We start from the raw sequence: 15,952 nt of genomic DNA, 5'->3' as shown, positions 1-15,952 counted from the left end.
TGCAACGAAACAATTCAAATTCAAAGAAAATCTGAATTGATTTTCTGTTGTCGCCGGAGACTAGTGAGTAAAAATCTGATTTGATTTTCAGTTACTTTATAAAACAACTAAAATTAGTGGAGGATATTTTTGGTATTTTAAAATTTATTAAAAAATTGATGACATCAGCATTCCGGGAGAATTCAAAATCTGGTCCAACATTAAATGCTTTGGGCCTAGAAATATCAAAATGTGAAAGAATGAAGTTGATAGTGAAGGATCCATTTTATGAGACTTCTTAATGTTTAACCCATATAGTATGGGGTTTACAATAGTTTTCACTATTTAATGTTTTACTTTACCAATTTATTATTTATCCAATCATGCTAATTACATTTCACAGGGTGAAAAACACGTGATAACACCTAGTCTGGCTAGTGTATGACTCTTTCTTTTTGCTGCAAAGTTTATTCTCGACTTTTTTTGGTTTGGTTCATTTCAAAACAGAATACACCATTAGATCAAATCAAATAAATTCAAAGACCATGAGATGAGGTAAACTACCTACTGACAGATTTATTACTTTGCCAAAAAGATTCTTAAGTTTTAAAGCCTTCCAACCTATATGTTTGATGTGACGGGGGTTGCAGGGAACTTCGTTGACGCTTCCTTAGTCCTTAATTATACCTCTATACTTAAGTTACAAGGAAGATCTCTCACTTACAGCAGTTCATATGAACTCAAAAACTAAGATTTTTTGATTTTGATCCCACTATGGACTCAACAAACATGAAAAATGGATGTTCTTGTTGGTTTGTTGAGTGAGATAAAACAAGTAACGCGTGCGCGATGGAAATCCGGGCGAGCTTGGAATCAACACTGGCGTGTGAGACAAAAACATTGGTGCTTATCTTTCCATCGCCCGTGGTTTCTTCACATGCCTGCGTTTTTTCTAAACGCCCCTCGTTTTTCATAAAACCGCCAACGGCTGAATCTGGACGGCTGAAAACTCTTGTGATCTAACGGCTATAATTTTTGAATTATATAAATACTCCTCATTTCAATTCTAAATTCACAAATTCTACACATTCTTCACTCACAAATCATCTACCAAAATGCCTCCCAGAGTTTGAGGTGTTAGATTCACTCAACAAGAGGATTTAGCTATTTGCAGAGCCCTACGTTTTTCACACACAAGATGTTGCCGCAATCGGTAGGAATGTATCTCAATCGACGATGTGGGAGAAAGTTCATGAAATGTTCGCCGCTGAAACGGGAAACATTAATGGGCATGATCCTCACTTATTGTTGCATTGTTTTAGTTTAATTAGTAGTCATGTAACGGAATTCATCGATTTACTAATGGAGAATCACATAAATAAGCTCAACGGTGAAGTCGAACATGAAGTGGAACCTAGAACTCTAGCGATGTGTTCAGTATCTCAGAGCGGTTGTCCTTTCGACTTCCACGCTTGTTTCAACATTCTTCATAGCATCATCTAGCATATGTGGTTCCTCTGGACATTTGGGATCTTGACATTGCAAATACCTGAGCTTTTCCGGTTGTGATTCAATCACCATTATGATGCGTGAAAAACCTTCCGCGGACACTTTGAATATATCCAAGGGCATTGCATAAGACTGTGGTTAGCCATGAAACATAATGGACAAACCTCTTTCGCTTCAATACATAATATTTGTTTCGTTTTGCCTTTAGAAAACATGGTGGATGTTGTTGGCTTAAGAAAGAAATCGTTGCTTTGGTTGAGAATAAAACCTAGTGTTGTATTTACAACAATAAAAATAAGCGTTGGTAATTCAAATAGGCTGTCTTAGTAAAGCCGCGCGGTTTCACTACAAACGCCAACTCCTATGGTAATTCAAATGGGCGTTTGTAGTAAAGTCGTACAGTTTTACTACAAACGCCAGCGGTTAAATTTCCAACGACTCGATTTTTTTTCTCGACCTATAAATTCCATTCTTCCCATCTCCGAAATCACGTCTTTTTTTTTCCTTTTAAAACTCTTATTCTCTCTCACTCTGCAGCTGTTAGAAATCGTGGTCCCAAGTTTACTGAAGAAGAGGATATAATTATATGCAAAGTATTTTTTTAGGGGAATCATTGGTATGGGCTTTCAAGATGTTTCCTTTTGGGAGAACATTTTTTCAATGTTCGTCTCATTTACGGGAAACCCAGGAAACCGAGATGCTCGTCAATTGTGTGCTCGTTTTCAATCTATTAGGAATGTATTCCAGCCATTTTTTTTTTCTGGTGATGGAAATTGATCGAGAAAAGTTCATCATTGTAACTGAAGATGAAATGATACAAACAACTCTTGATAATTAGGAGGAAGCTCACGGTAAACATTTTCGTTACGAAGCGTGTTTTAGAATTCTAAAAGATAGTCCATCTCAATCACATCTGTACTGCACTCGAATGCCGTTACCGGTCTTTAGAATGGAACAAAATGTTACTCTTGTTCGATCTTGGTTACATCGTATGATGAGACCAATGAACAATGCATATTTCTAGGAAAGAGTATTGGGACATTTTGTAGCATCGCGAAACGAAACCATAAGAAACAGTAAGAGCCTAGAACTAAGAATTACATTCATCACTAAGGAAGTCAAACATTATACAGAAGTTTCTTGGATGGTTCACCGTAGCAATTCTGATTTATCCAACGAAGAACTGGTGAGTATCTTACCTTTGTCCTCATGGACTCAGCTGTATCATAAATATCTGAACTTGTTGTTTATCTGTTTGACAAAAAAACATTGCTCAGACCAAGTTTACTGAAGAAAGTGGAAGAGAGTTTAAGCATTTTGAATGCTATGAACTCTACAGAGAGAATGTCGGTGGATTTGATGTAGTTTGATGTTTTTGTTGTGTTTATTAAAAGGGATATTTTGACTTTGGGTCACAAAAAAATGACCAGAGTTGCGTTTGGGTCATAGAAATCTTTTAATTAGAGTTTGGGTCGCGAGACCGTCGTTGACCGTTAGTTAATTTTTATTTTTTTAAAATTAACTTTAACTATCTAACTTTGTTAGTTGCCATTATTAACACAACCATCACCACCACCACACAACCGCCTCCTTCAGTTCAAGCAACACCAAAATCACCCCCACAATCATCTCCGACACCACCACCAATACCCAATACAAGCAATTACAAGCAAAATGAAATTAGTTAAACCAAAGCAGTTACAAGCAAAATCAGCAAACAAATACACAACCAAAGAACAAGAAATTAAAGAGAATTAGTATAAATTTGGGCTAGAGTTTAGCCGGGAAAGGAAAATGTACTGTTTCCGTTGCCGTTGATTTGCAAGAAGAATGAAAAAAATCAAACAGAACTAAGAAGATGTTCGTGACGCACAAGATATGAACAGATCATTCAGGCATTTTAGCAATCACCTTGAGTGTGTTCCATTGGTGGTGGATATGAGTTTGCTGGTGATATAAGACCACCGTTTCTCCTTCTCTGAAAATCTAGCATCTAAAACAAGCATACACATTCAATTAACCCATTTATTCACACACATCCAACCTGCACACCCCACTTAGCATCAAGAACAACCACTAGCCACTGCCAAATACCACCTGCATATGACGACTTCCCTTGACAAGGATGCCACGATAGCTGTTTTCACGGAAAAATACAATTCAAAACCAAACCAAACTTAAATTATCAAACAACCCATTTTTCTTGATGATTCAAGGACCAGAAAGCACTCATGAATCTTCTTCATTCACCAGCGACAATCAACAGTATAGCACACTTCCTTGGCTAATCTTCTTGGCATCAGAACTTACCAAACTCGAACTCAACAATAAGTTCTTTTTCCACTTCTCGATTCAAAACCCTTCAATCTCCTTCACTTCTTCTCGATTTAGCAACATCACATCTAGTTGTTCTTGGTAGATGTCCCACATCTTTATCCCCAATTTCTCGATTTCAAAATCCCTCGATTGATAGTAAATTTTTTAACTCATTCCCTGTTAAATTCACCTTAATTTATTTCCATCTTCCTGTCTTCTTCATTCTACTGTACTCGGCTAATCGACACCTTCAATTTTAAGTGAAGATATACTCCCTCCGTCCCTAATGAGATGAGCTATTTGGTTTTATACTTTGTCCCATAAATAGATGACCTATTTCACTAATCAAGGGATATTTCTAAAATTACCCTTTTAATTGATTATTTTTTCTATAAGAAATATGTATAATTTGATAGTCATGTTTATATTCGTTGCGCCGTTGTTTTAAAATGCTTTTCAACGGTATAAAGTTTATAAAAAACCGTGGTATAGTTTAAAAGATAAATCGTTTTTAAATTTTACTAATTATTGCCCATAAGGGTATAATTGTAAAAGATAGTTAAATATACTACACTTTCCTCCTTGTCTTAAAGTTTGTGCAAACTACAACTAGGTCATCTTATTAGGGACGGAGGGAGTATAAAAGAAAATGTCTTCTCTTGAATTCACGATTTAAATGGCTAAATAAGTAAATAATCATAAATCCAAGTTTTACTTAGTCATTTACACATTTAACAGATTTCCTAACGGTCAAGACGGTCAATGACGGTCTCGTGACCCAAACTCTAATTAAAAAATTTCCATGACCCAAACGTAACTATGGTCACTTTTTTGTGACCTAAAGTCAAAATATCCCTTATTAAAATGTAGTTTGATGTTATTTGCAAGTTTAAATTGTAATAAATTTCGCTTAATCTGAAGTGGGAATCTATTTTAAAATCTAAATATTTTCATTCATTGATATTACTGCCAATCCTTTTACAAGATATAAACTTAGACAATACAATAAAACCTCTATAAAAGAATACTCTAAAACGGAATAAACTCCATAAATGAATAAAAAATTCTGGTCCCAATTTGGCTTAATCTTTGTAAAATTTACCTCTATATAAGAATAAACTCTATATAAGAATAATTTTATATAGTCCCAATAATATTCTGAAACAGAGGTTTCACTGTAATAAAAAGTACTAAACAACTTCAATAAAAATCAAGTACAAGTTTTTCCCTCCAGTTTATCTTCATTTGACGTATCTTCCATTCAACGCGCTCTTTCACAACTTCTCCTTTGTTTTTGAATTTTTTGTTGTTAACTTTCAAAACTAGAGCTCTTCCTTGCCTTTTAGCGGAACATTTTTTTGAAGCAACTTCAAAAACTTGCACTTCCCTCTTATAATTTTCAATCTTTTTGAAACTTCACATATCTTAGAAACAACAGCTTCTGCATCGCAAAAAAGTGTGATCGCCTTTTCAGCCATTTCACCAACAATAAACTAAAAAATTGAGATAAATGTTAGAAGAGAAAATTCAAGAGAAGTGAACTTTGGTGTGAGTTAATTGTTTGAAGATGATGGTTTATAGAGGTAAAAAGTGAATTTTGAATTTTAAAAAAACTACTCGTTGGCGTTTTGCTTCAAACGCCAGCGCTCGAAGTTTGAACACCGCATTTATGTTTCGAACGCTGGCGCTTGTTCTTTCAACGCCAGCGTTTAACCTTCACACAATGGCGTATGTCCCTAGCCAGACCGCTTGATATTCAACCGCTCATTGATGTTCCATAGTGGAGAAACTTGTTTGGCCATCCACCTGGCTCAACAAAAAAATGGGTTTGTTCATTCCCATAAAAATTGCCCTTATGTGGAGGTTCAAAACCAAACAAGGACAAAACACGTAAATAGTTTGTTACATGTTTTACATGATTACAACCTATACACTACTATTGTCATTTACATTATGCTTGTACACGTCGGTAACACCTCTAAAATACTACTCTTATTTTTATACGATGTCCGACGAATGTTCCTCTAGCCTTGTGTTATTTTTATTTTTTTAATTTCTTTTTTTCTACGCTAGGTTGAATGACACTTGAAACCAATATCACCAACTCTTCGAGAAAATTTGGAAGAAGTTTATGCTTGCATATGTACCTAAACTTATTTTTTTTACAAGATGATAAATAATGACAAATGGTTTGACCTGAAGCATTCCACAAGATTTTGAAATAGATTTGGAACGAACAATTTATCAATATTTTATAATGGTATATGGATACCTAGTCATGTGAATTACATTTCGCAGAATGAAAATCGAAACTGGCTTGATCACATTTTGCTCCACAGCGAAGTCGCTGGACAAATCTTCGGCGTGTCTATGAGCTTGAATATAATCCAAGCATATGCGTGGAAAAGATTCGGAATGTTGTTGTTGTTGTTCACTTTAATGGAAACATGAATCCGTGGCATAGATGTTGCAATGCCACAGTCAATGCCACTTTGGACAAAGTATGTCACCACGATTTTTTAAATTACTATACATTCCATTTTGGCCCATATGATTTTTCAAACCATAGCAAAGCCATTTTTTTTTGGAGCATGGAATTTATTAAACTACTAACGGACTATTACACGAGGGTATATAATACCCCAAGATTCATAAATTACAATAAGATTGGTAAGCCATGAATCTCCAGCAACATGATATTGGAGCAAAAAAACAGTCTTCGGATCGAAATTACATCGGGGGCGGATGTTGTTTTCGAAGGTCGAAAGACCGTCGGTCAATGCTTTCCACAAGAAAAGTTGTACTTTTGATGGATAAGGTAATGTCCACAGGAACTGAGATGATGTTAGAAGTGTTCGATGCAATTGAATGAAGTTGCTAGTCATGCCTTTGTATCTTGTTGTTGTTGTGAGCTGCCCGAGTGAAATTGCTCCTCTAATTTCTTCTTGATCCATAGTGATACTCCTGACTGGAGTCTTTAACTGGATGAAAGGATGCTGCTGAAGAAGAGGTTGCTTAAGTCTCCTAGATACTACTACCTATGATACTGAGAAAAAATTCAAAGAAAACTATTACACAATTGAAGAAAACTATTACGAACTACACTGCTATCGAAACTACAAACGAAAACTGCTATAGACTACTGAAGAAACCAAATCCTTGTGTTCAAGGAAGGAAACAAGTGAAAGACTAATGAACTAGATGGGAAAAGGGTGGAGATTCCACCGGCCCATAAGGTAAACACTTTGAATTTGTCGCATCATGCTGTGATCATGAAAATTTAAGAAAATTCTAATGACCTCCTTGAATTCCCCAAGTGCTGGTGATATTCTGGTGAAGATAATAGTTTGTTGCCTGCTGCGAAGATTGCTCTTGGTCATGAGACTTTCCTATATTGGATCCAACAGGCTTGAAGAAAACCATAGTTGGGAGGCATTGAAATTGTTGCTTCTGAAGGTGTTCTGCTGAAGGTGTTGATTCTTCCGAACTTAAATGTTTATCCCCAAGGTAGTATTCATCCAACTGATGAAGATCCCATCTTGGAAGATAGAGTTTATCCCGTTATCTTCAAATTGAAATAGCTCTTTATGTTACACAGTTGAGTTTGCTGGGGAAAAGCTCAAGGATTTTACCTCAAAATCTATTTTGGTGGTAAGATCATCCAAGACGTCGATCAGAAACCTTATAAAGATCCCAAAACTTCTTCAGTCCAAATCTCCAAGTAATTCAAACTTCTAGAAAACATACAATCTAAACATATGATAGAATTCCAATCTAAAACAAAGGTATATAAATTAAGATTGCTGATAAAACCCATCTCGAACCTTCCAAAAGAAAACCAAAGCACATTTAGTGAGAAAAATGAATAGCAAACAAACCCACTAACACAACAAAAGCACCGAACAAACTGTAACAACAAAAACTATTTTTTTTTTCTTTCTTTTTAATCGCGATCTTTTTTTTTTCCTCAATCGTGATCCATCGAATAGGTTCAAAGAGACTAGAAAGAGAGGGTTAACATAGGAAAACACAAAACAACAATTGGCCAATGCAAAAGAAAAACAATTAGGAAGAAAAACATATCATATACAAATACATCATAGATTGGATTTTGGAAATTCTAGGATCTGGATGTAAAATAGGCATCAAAGTCGCGGTATAAGGAATTTATAATTAGTATTCAGAGATGATTCGAGGTATGACCATGAGATTCAAGAGGGTTTGCACAAGTACATAAAACGATTCGGAAAATAAAGATTAAATTCAGCAGATAACCGGTGCAAAATCATATTTGATTAAGGTTCAAACATATTGTAAGGCGGATTGACGAGGAATGGAAGAATACGATCTCCATCGCAGACAGCAAAGCAGCACAATTCCTTAAAATTGAATAGATCCCTTGAATATATGTTGGGTATCACAGTAAATTAACAAACAAATCTAAACTGTATCCGTAGGGCCGATGGAATCAATGATCTAGCCGAAAAAATCCAACAGATCCATGAATTTTTTTTTTGGGGTTTTGAAAAAACTAGAAGGTAAACCGGCTTGTAAAGAGAAAGCGACTCTCATTGAAAAGAGTTTTTCAGATTCGTGGTTTTTTAGCAAAGCCACTTTGTAATACTTTAATATGATCCTTTTGATATGAACCCCCAATATTTGGGGTAATAATTTGTCTTGCATGACTAATTTTTTTCTTTGCAGAAACTAGCAACTCTCTGTTCTATATATATATAGTTACTCTCATTAGCTAGTATTCTATTACACTACACTTTGAGATCCTCTTTATGGTCAAGACTGGAACAAAATACCAGATTAAGAAAATGCCTTTAAAAGAGAAAAAAAATGTCTTTCGCCTACACACGTCCTTCATCAATAGAATCGGGTGACTGTATGGAGCACAGTGGAGGGTCGAGCAAAGAATCGTTCAAATACTAAGGTAAAAGAGATAGAAAACATGGAAGCTCTTCTCCTTCTTCCAATAATGATCAAGGTAAAAAATATAACGATGATGAATTTGATATGGCTCATCATTATGCTTGTGCAAATTGCGCAATAAAAAAAAAGACAAGAAAATCATTGGCCAAACTTGACGATTTTTTTGATGTAAGTCCTGAAAGTTAATTAAGTCACGGTGAAACTGTCTCCATTTTATGTTTTTTCTTTTCTATTTATTTTATTTGCTTTGTAGCATGTTGGCGGAACTGAGAACGAAGAACACATGATCTTCAGTGAGGCTGTAAACTTGATGATGAGAAAGATTGTTACCATTAAGACGGCAAAGATATATGTCGTAAATGATAATCCCAAGGTGGTTGGGTGGGATCATAAAGGACAATACTTGATATGTGCAAAGTGTAACGATTATCTTAGTTGGTTTTGCACCAAAGCAGATCAGAAAAAAGGCCATGACGACTACAAGAATGAGTTTAATGATTCAGTGCATGAAAACCATTTTCTATTGGAAAGGTACGAAAATTTGATTTAGACTTTAGGGTTGGGTTATTTCATAATATTTTTATAAAACCCTCATCATTTTTTCTTGAATCTATAGTGAGCGACATTTTGATCAAGAAATATAGTAATCAAACATTGTCCTTTTACTGTAGGGAGCAAGTTATCAAGTATGATGGAAAGAAAGTGGCCTCTAACCAAGAGTGAAGAAAAAGGATGGAGAAGAATTTGAAGAACATGGATGTATATGTTTTTATTATTCTTAAGAAACTTCGGATGAAATTAGTTATTAATTATGTTTTTATGTTTCTTTATGTGTTACCACCTCGGATGGATTTTTAATTATTATTAAGGATAATTAGTTAATTAATGAGAATATGTGAGACTGGTTTAATCTAAGTAATATGAAAGTTTCTCTCATCTTAAGGTAACTTTCTTTTATATGGTTGCTTTGTGTGACTGTTTTTGGTTTATGTATTTAGGTATGTATGATTTATTTAATTTTTCTGGTTACAAATTAATCAATATGTTGTTTGTCTTAAGTTCATTTTTCTGGTTCACAAATTCCTAATCATCTTCTTTTCTCTATGTGTTATATATATTTAGTTACTCTCATTAACTAATCTTCTACTACACTAGATTTTGAGATTTCTATTTCTTTTCAAAACTAAAACAAAATACCAGGTTAAGAAATTACCTTTAGAAGAAAAAAAATGTCTTCCGCCTACACACCTCCTTCTTCAATAGAATCGGGTGATTGTATGGAATACAGTGGAGGGTCGAGCAAAGAATTGTTCGAACACTATGGTAACATAAAGAGCAAACACGGTAGATCTTCTTCTTCATCTTCCAATGATGATCAAGGTAAAGAAAAAATTGATGATGAATTATATACGACTCTGCATTTTGCTTGCGCAAACTGCGCAACCAAAAAGAAGATTAGAAATCACTCGCCAAACTTGACGATATTTTTGATGTAAGTCCTGAAGTTAATTAAGTCATAATGAAACCGTCTTCATTTTATGATTTTTTATCTTTCTTGCTTTTTCATTTTTTTTTATTTAATTTATTTGCTTTGCAGCATGTTGGTGGAACTGGGAATGAAGAATACATGATTTTCAGTGAGTCTGTAAACTTGATGATGGGAAAGATTATTACCATTAAGACAACAAAGATATATGTCGTAAATGATAAGGCTAAGGTGGTTGAGTGGGCTCATCAGGGACAATACTTGAAATGCGCAAATTGTGACGATTATCTTGGTTGGTTTTGCACGAAAGCAGATCATAAAAAAGGCCATGATGACTACAACAATGAGTTCAATGATTTAGTGCAGGCAAACCATTATCTGTTGGAAAGTTACAAAATTTTGATTTAGACTTAGGGATGGATTATTTCATAATAATTTTTATAAAACCCTAATAGTTTTCACTCATCATTTTTCTTTGAATTTATAGTGAGCGATATTTTGATAAAAAAATATAGTAATCAAACAATTGTCCTTTTAATGTAGGGAGCAAGTTATCAAGTATGATAGAAAGAATGTGGCCTCTAACCAAGAGTGAAGACAAAAGATGGAGACGATTTTGAAGAAAATGGATGTGTTTGTTTTTATTATTCTTAAGAAACTTCGGATGAATTTAGTTATTAATTATGTTTTTATGTTTCTTTATGTTTTACTACCACTGATGAATTTTTAATTATTATTAAGAGTAATTAGTTAATTAACGGGATTCTGATGTGAGACTGGTTTAATCTAAGTAATATGAAAGTTTCTCTCATCTTTAAGGTAAATTTCTTTTATCTTGTTGCTTTGTGGGACTGTTTTGGGTTTATGAATTTAGGTATGTATGATTTATTTAATTTTTCTGGTTACAAATCAATCAATATGTTGTTTGTCTTAATTTTATTTTTCTGGTTCATAATTTCTAATCATCTTCTTTTCTCTGTGTGCTATATATATTTAGTTACTCTCATTAGTTAGTCTGCTACTACGCTAGACTTTGAGCTTTATGTGCTATATATATTTAGTTACTCTCATTAGTTAGTCTACCAATACACTAGACTTTGAGCTTTCTCTTTCTTTTTCATACTAGAACAAGATACCAGGTTAAGAAGATACCTTTAGAAGAAAAAAAATGTCTTTCTCCTACACACCTCCTTCTTCGATAGAATCAGGTGACTGTATGGAATATAATGGAGGGTCGAGCAAATAATCGTTCAAAGACTATGGTAACAGAAATAGCAAACACGGTACCTCTTCTTCTCCATCTTCCAATGATGATCAAGGTAAATAAGAAATCGATGATGAATTATATGCGGCTCTGCATTTTGCTTGCGTCAACTGCGCAATTGAAAAAAACATTGGAAAATCACTGGCCAAACTTGACAATTTTGTTGATGTAAGTTCTGAAAGTTAATTAAGTCAAAGTGAAACCGTCTCCTTTTTCTTTTTTCTCTTTATTTTCCATTATTTTTCTTTTTTAATTTATTTTCTTTGCTGCATGTTGGTGGAACTGAGAATGAAGAATACATGATCTTTAATGAGGCTGTAAACTTGATGATGGGAAATATTGTCACCATTAAGACGATAAAGATATATGTCGTAAATGATAAGCCTAAGGTGGTTAAGTGGGCTCATCAGGGACAATACTTGAAATGCGTAAATTGTAACGATTATCTTGGTTGGTTTTGCACGAAAGCAGATCGGAAAAAAGGCCATGACGACTACAACAAGGAGTTTAATGATTCAGTGCAGGCAAACCATTTTCTATTGGAAAGGTACGAAAATTTGATTTAAACTTTAGGGCTGGATTATTTCATAATAATTTTTATAAAACCCTAGTAGTTTTCACTCATCATTTTTCCTTGAATCTATAGTGAGCGATATTTTGATCAAGAAATATAGTAATCAAACAATTGTCCTTTTACTGTAGGGAGCAAGTTATCAAGTATGTAGGGAGCAAGTTATCAAGTATGATGGAAAGAAAGTGGCCTCTAACAAAGAGTGAAAACAAATGATGGAGAATACTTTGAGAACATGGACGTGTATATTTTTATTATTCTTAATAAACTTCGGATGAAATTAGTTATTAATTATATTTTTTTGTTTCAAATATAATTCTTGTGAAAGAGATAGGAGTTTGGAAGTAGAAGACATTTATTGTGTAGTATTTCGAAACTTATAAAAGTTTACGTACTGGGAACCTAAAATGGAATGAAAATGTCATCTTTATCCTTTATAAGTTTAGCAGATCAAAATTTTCAATACTATTACTTGAAACATAGAAAGTAATGGATAAATAAAGATGGATATCCAAGTAATAATATTCGCTTTTGATCCAAATCCCTGATGTGCACAGTTCTTATCTCTTCGAAGGGAACATGAGATAAGATGTACATTCCAACACAATTAAATTGTGTTGAGGTGAGTACATTCTCACCGCCATATTTCTACACGGAATTGAAAATAACATTCAAAAATGAACGTTCAGCCTGACCCCTTCTCTTTGTTTGAGATTTTTCTTTATCCTTAGAATCAATAAATCTCTTAGAAGACGAAGAGTTAAATTTGAATACCTCAAGATTGGACATTTGAACAAGTTTAAGCGCATTTGCCAACCGACTAGCCCTTCGTTGCATTTTGTTGAAATACCTTAGTTTATGTTTGTATTTGAAACAATATGCGAGTCCGTGAACTTTACTGGTACAATAAGGACATGTCGGATTGGAGATTTTTTTAGGAACAACTTTAGCGGCAATACACATGATACCTGAAACATCATCAGAATCTATAACATTCTCCAATGATTTTGATGAAGAATCATCAATTAAACTATCAAGATTGATATGAGCATTGGTACAATTATCAAAATTGACAATTTCACCCAAGAGTGTTACATATGAACTTTCTTCCTCTTCAGAGTAGTAATTGAAAAAGCGGGGGTCTAAAAACCACACCCAATAATTAGCTTAGCAATCTGTATGGACTAAATCCAATATACATTCAAGAGAATCAACTAGACAGTCAGACTCAATCTTAAGAAAAGTATATCAAAAAGTTATATCTCTATTTCTCAATTCAATCTGCAATCAAACACATAGGAATTTTCGAGCCCGATTGAATATAAGAAATAACTTGGACATTATCAAAAACCAATATCCAAGTGTCAATCAATTTAATCAACAACCAAAGGTTGGATTCATAATTGATTGAACTTATGCACAACCTGTGATATTTCAATTATATAGAAAATATAACGCGGAAAAGAAATAACACAGACACCAGAAGTTTTGTTAATGAAGAAAGCGCAAATGCAGAAACCCTGGACCTATTCCATATTTGAACACCACACTGTATTAAGCCGCTACAGACGCTATCCTACTCCAAGTTAACTTCGGACTGGAATGTAGTTGAGCCCTAACCACTCTCACATTGATCCAGGTACAGTCGCGTTCCACGCCGGATTCTGCGCACTTGATTTCCTTAGCTGATCTCACCCACAACTAAAAGTTGCTACCACCCAAAGTCGAAGACTTAATAACCAATCTGTCTCACACAAAAAAGTCTATTCAATAGATAAATATGTATCCCACAAATATACCTATGAGTTTTGTTACGTCTTTTGATAAATCAAGGTGAACATGAACCAATTGATATACCAGACTTAATCGTACGGTAGCGAAACAAGATATTGTGGAATCACAAACAATGAGACGAAGATGTTTGTGACTACTTTTTATCTTGCCTATCGTAGATTAAATCTCGACCAGATCTTAGAGAAGATAGTACTCAATCACGATAGAAAACAACAAGATCAGAATATGCAACTACATAGAAAATAGTTGGGTTTGGCTTCACAATCTCAATGAAGTCTTCAAGTCGTTAACCTACTAGGTTTTAGAGAAACCTAAGGTTAAAGGAGAATCGACTCTAGTAGAAACTAGTATCACACAGGAGGTGTGGGGATTAGGTTTCCCAGTTGCTAAAATTCTCCTTTATATAGTCTTCAAATCAGGTTTTACAATCAATGTTACCTTGGTAACAAAGCATTCAATATTCATCGTCAGATGAAAACCTGATTAGACTCAAGATAATATATTTCAACCGTTAGATCGAACTTAGCTTGTTACACAGAAATGAAAAGTGACCTCATTTAGATATGAGTAACCATACCTGAACGCGTACACCTTTGTTGGCTCAATAATAGTTAACCGAAGTTAGCCATATGAACACTTTCATATCAACCATATTCATCTTAACCATAATTAACTAGTTCAAATGACTCAAATGAAACTAGTTCTAGAGTTTTTCAATTGTTTATATTCTCATAGAAGTATATAAGACACAATTGAAGTAAAATCGATTTTGATTCACTCGAATCAATTCATGAACATTATAACCACGGTTTGCAAAAGATTGCATTCCTTATTATGTAAATGTATTAGTTCATGAACAAACCGATTTTAGAACATAACCCACTCAAGTATGCAAATGGGTACGCATACCTAAGGAGCCGGACTTGGAATCTGTTTGCCAGTATGCAAACGGGTACGCATACTGTCGTACACTTCCAAGCTTCTTTTGAATCCTGTACGCGTACAAGTACACATACTATAGTACCCGGACTTCAACTGACTTCGCCAGTACGCGTACATGTACGCATACTCCATCTCTCGGACTTTACCTGGCCTCGCCAGTACACATATGGGTATGCACACTACATTGTCTTGGATCAACACATATGCAAGTATGCATATTTTGCTTATAATCCAATTATGGTTTAGTATTTTAAACTTCCATTTCAATCATTGTAAAATTCTTAGAAGACGACAATAGCTATCTCACACAAACTATTAGCTTCAAAGCAATTTTCAAGTGATCGAATGATCTATACGAAACATTATGAGTCTACATCAAATGATAAGAGTTGTTTCAAAACAATTGAAGACTTTAAACCAAATCTGCCTCCCATAGATTAAGCCTATAATTGATTTCTTGGTTTACGATCGAAACAGATGATCAGATTAAACGTAAGATCAAGGTGATGAAAATCGATAGAAACTTGACATAAGTCTGGCTATCCTCAAAATCCAGACTTATGCAACCCGGAGCGCAACCTAGATTATTATTCATCCCACAAGTATAAAACTTGCGGAATCACAAAGTTTGAGACGAAGAGAACTTTGTGATTTCTATCTATCTTGTTCAAGTGATAAATCAACAATCGAACAAGATCAGGATACTCAAGTTATCAAGATAAAAGACAACTAGACCTGGCTTCACGAATCCCGATGAAGTCTTTAATAGTCCATAAACCCTAAAAGAGTTTATCGAGGGGACGACTCTAGATATAACTAGGACACACCAAAAGTAGTATCATGGTTCAAAGATCCCAGTTGCCAAGAGTTCCCCTTATATAGACATTCGAAGCCTAGGTTGCTTTAGGTTTAAGCTAAGATAGCTTTGGAACCAAGCAAAAAATATTCACCTTTAAATGAAAACTTTGAATCTTATTCACATACATAAGATATACACTATGGTTAGGTAAACCGTAACTGAACCGTGTATAAATACTACGTTCAATATGGTTAGCTGAAACTAGCCGATTTGAACTTTAAAAGCTTAACACTCATTTTCATGAATACAAAACATTGACCTTGAGTCACAATTATGTGATCAAATAAGTCTAGT

The sequence above is a fragment of the Papaver somniferum genome, chromosome 7 (assembly GCF_003573695.1).
Source record: "Papaver somniferum cultivar HN1 chromosome 7, ASM357369v1, whole genome shotgun sequence".
NCBI classification, from domain to species: domain Eukaryota; kingdom Viridiplantae; phylum Streptophyta; class Magnoliopsida; order Ranunculales; family Papaveraceae; genus Papaver; species Papaver somniferum.
Note: the sequence above shows the minus strand (reverse complement) of the source record.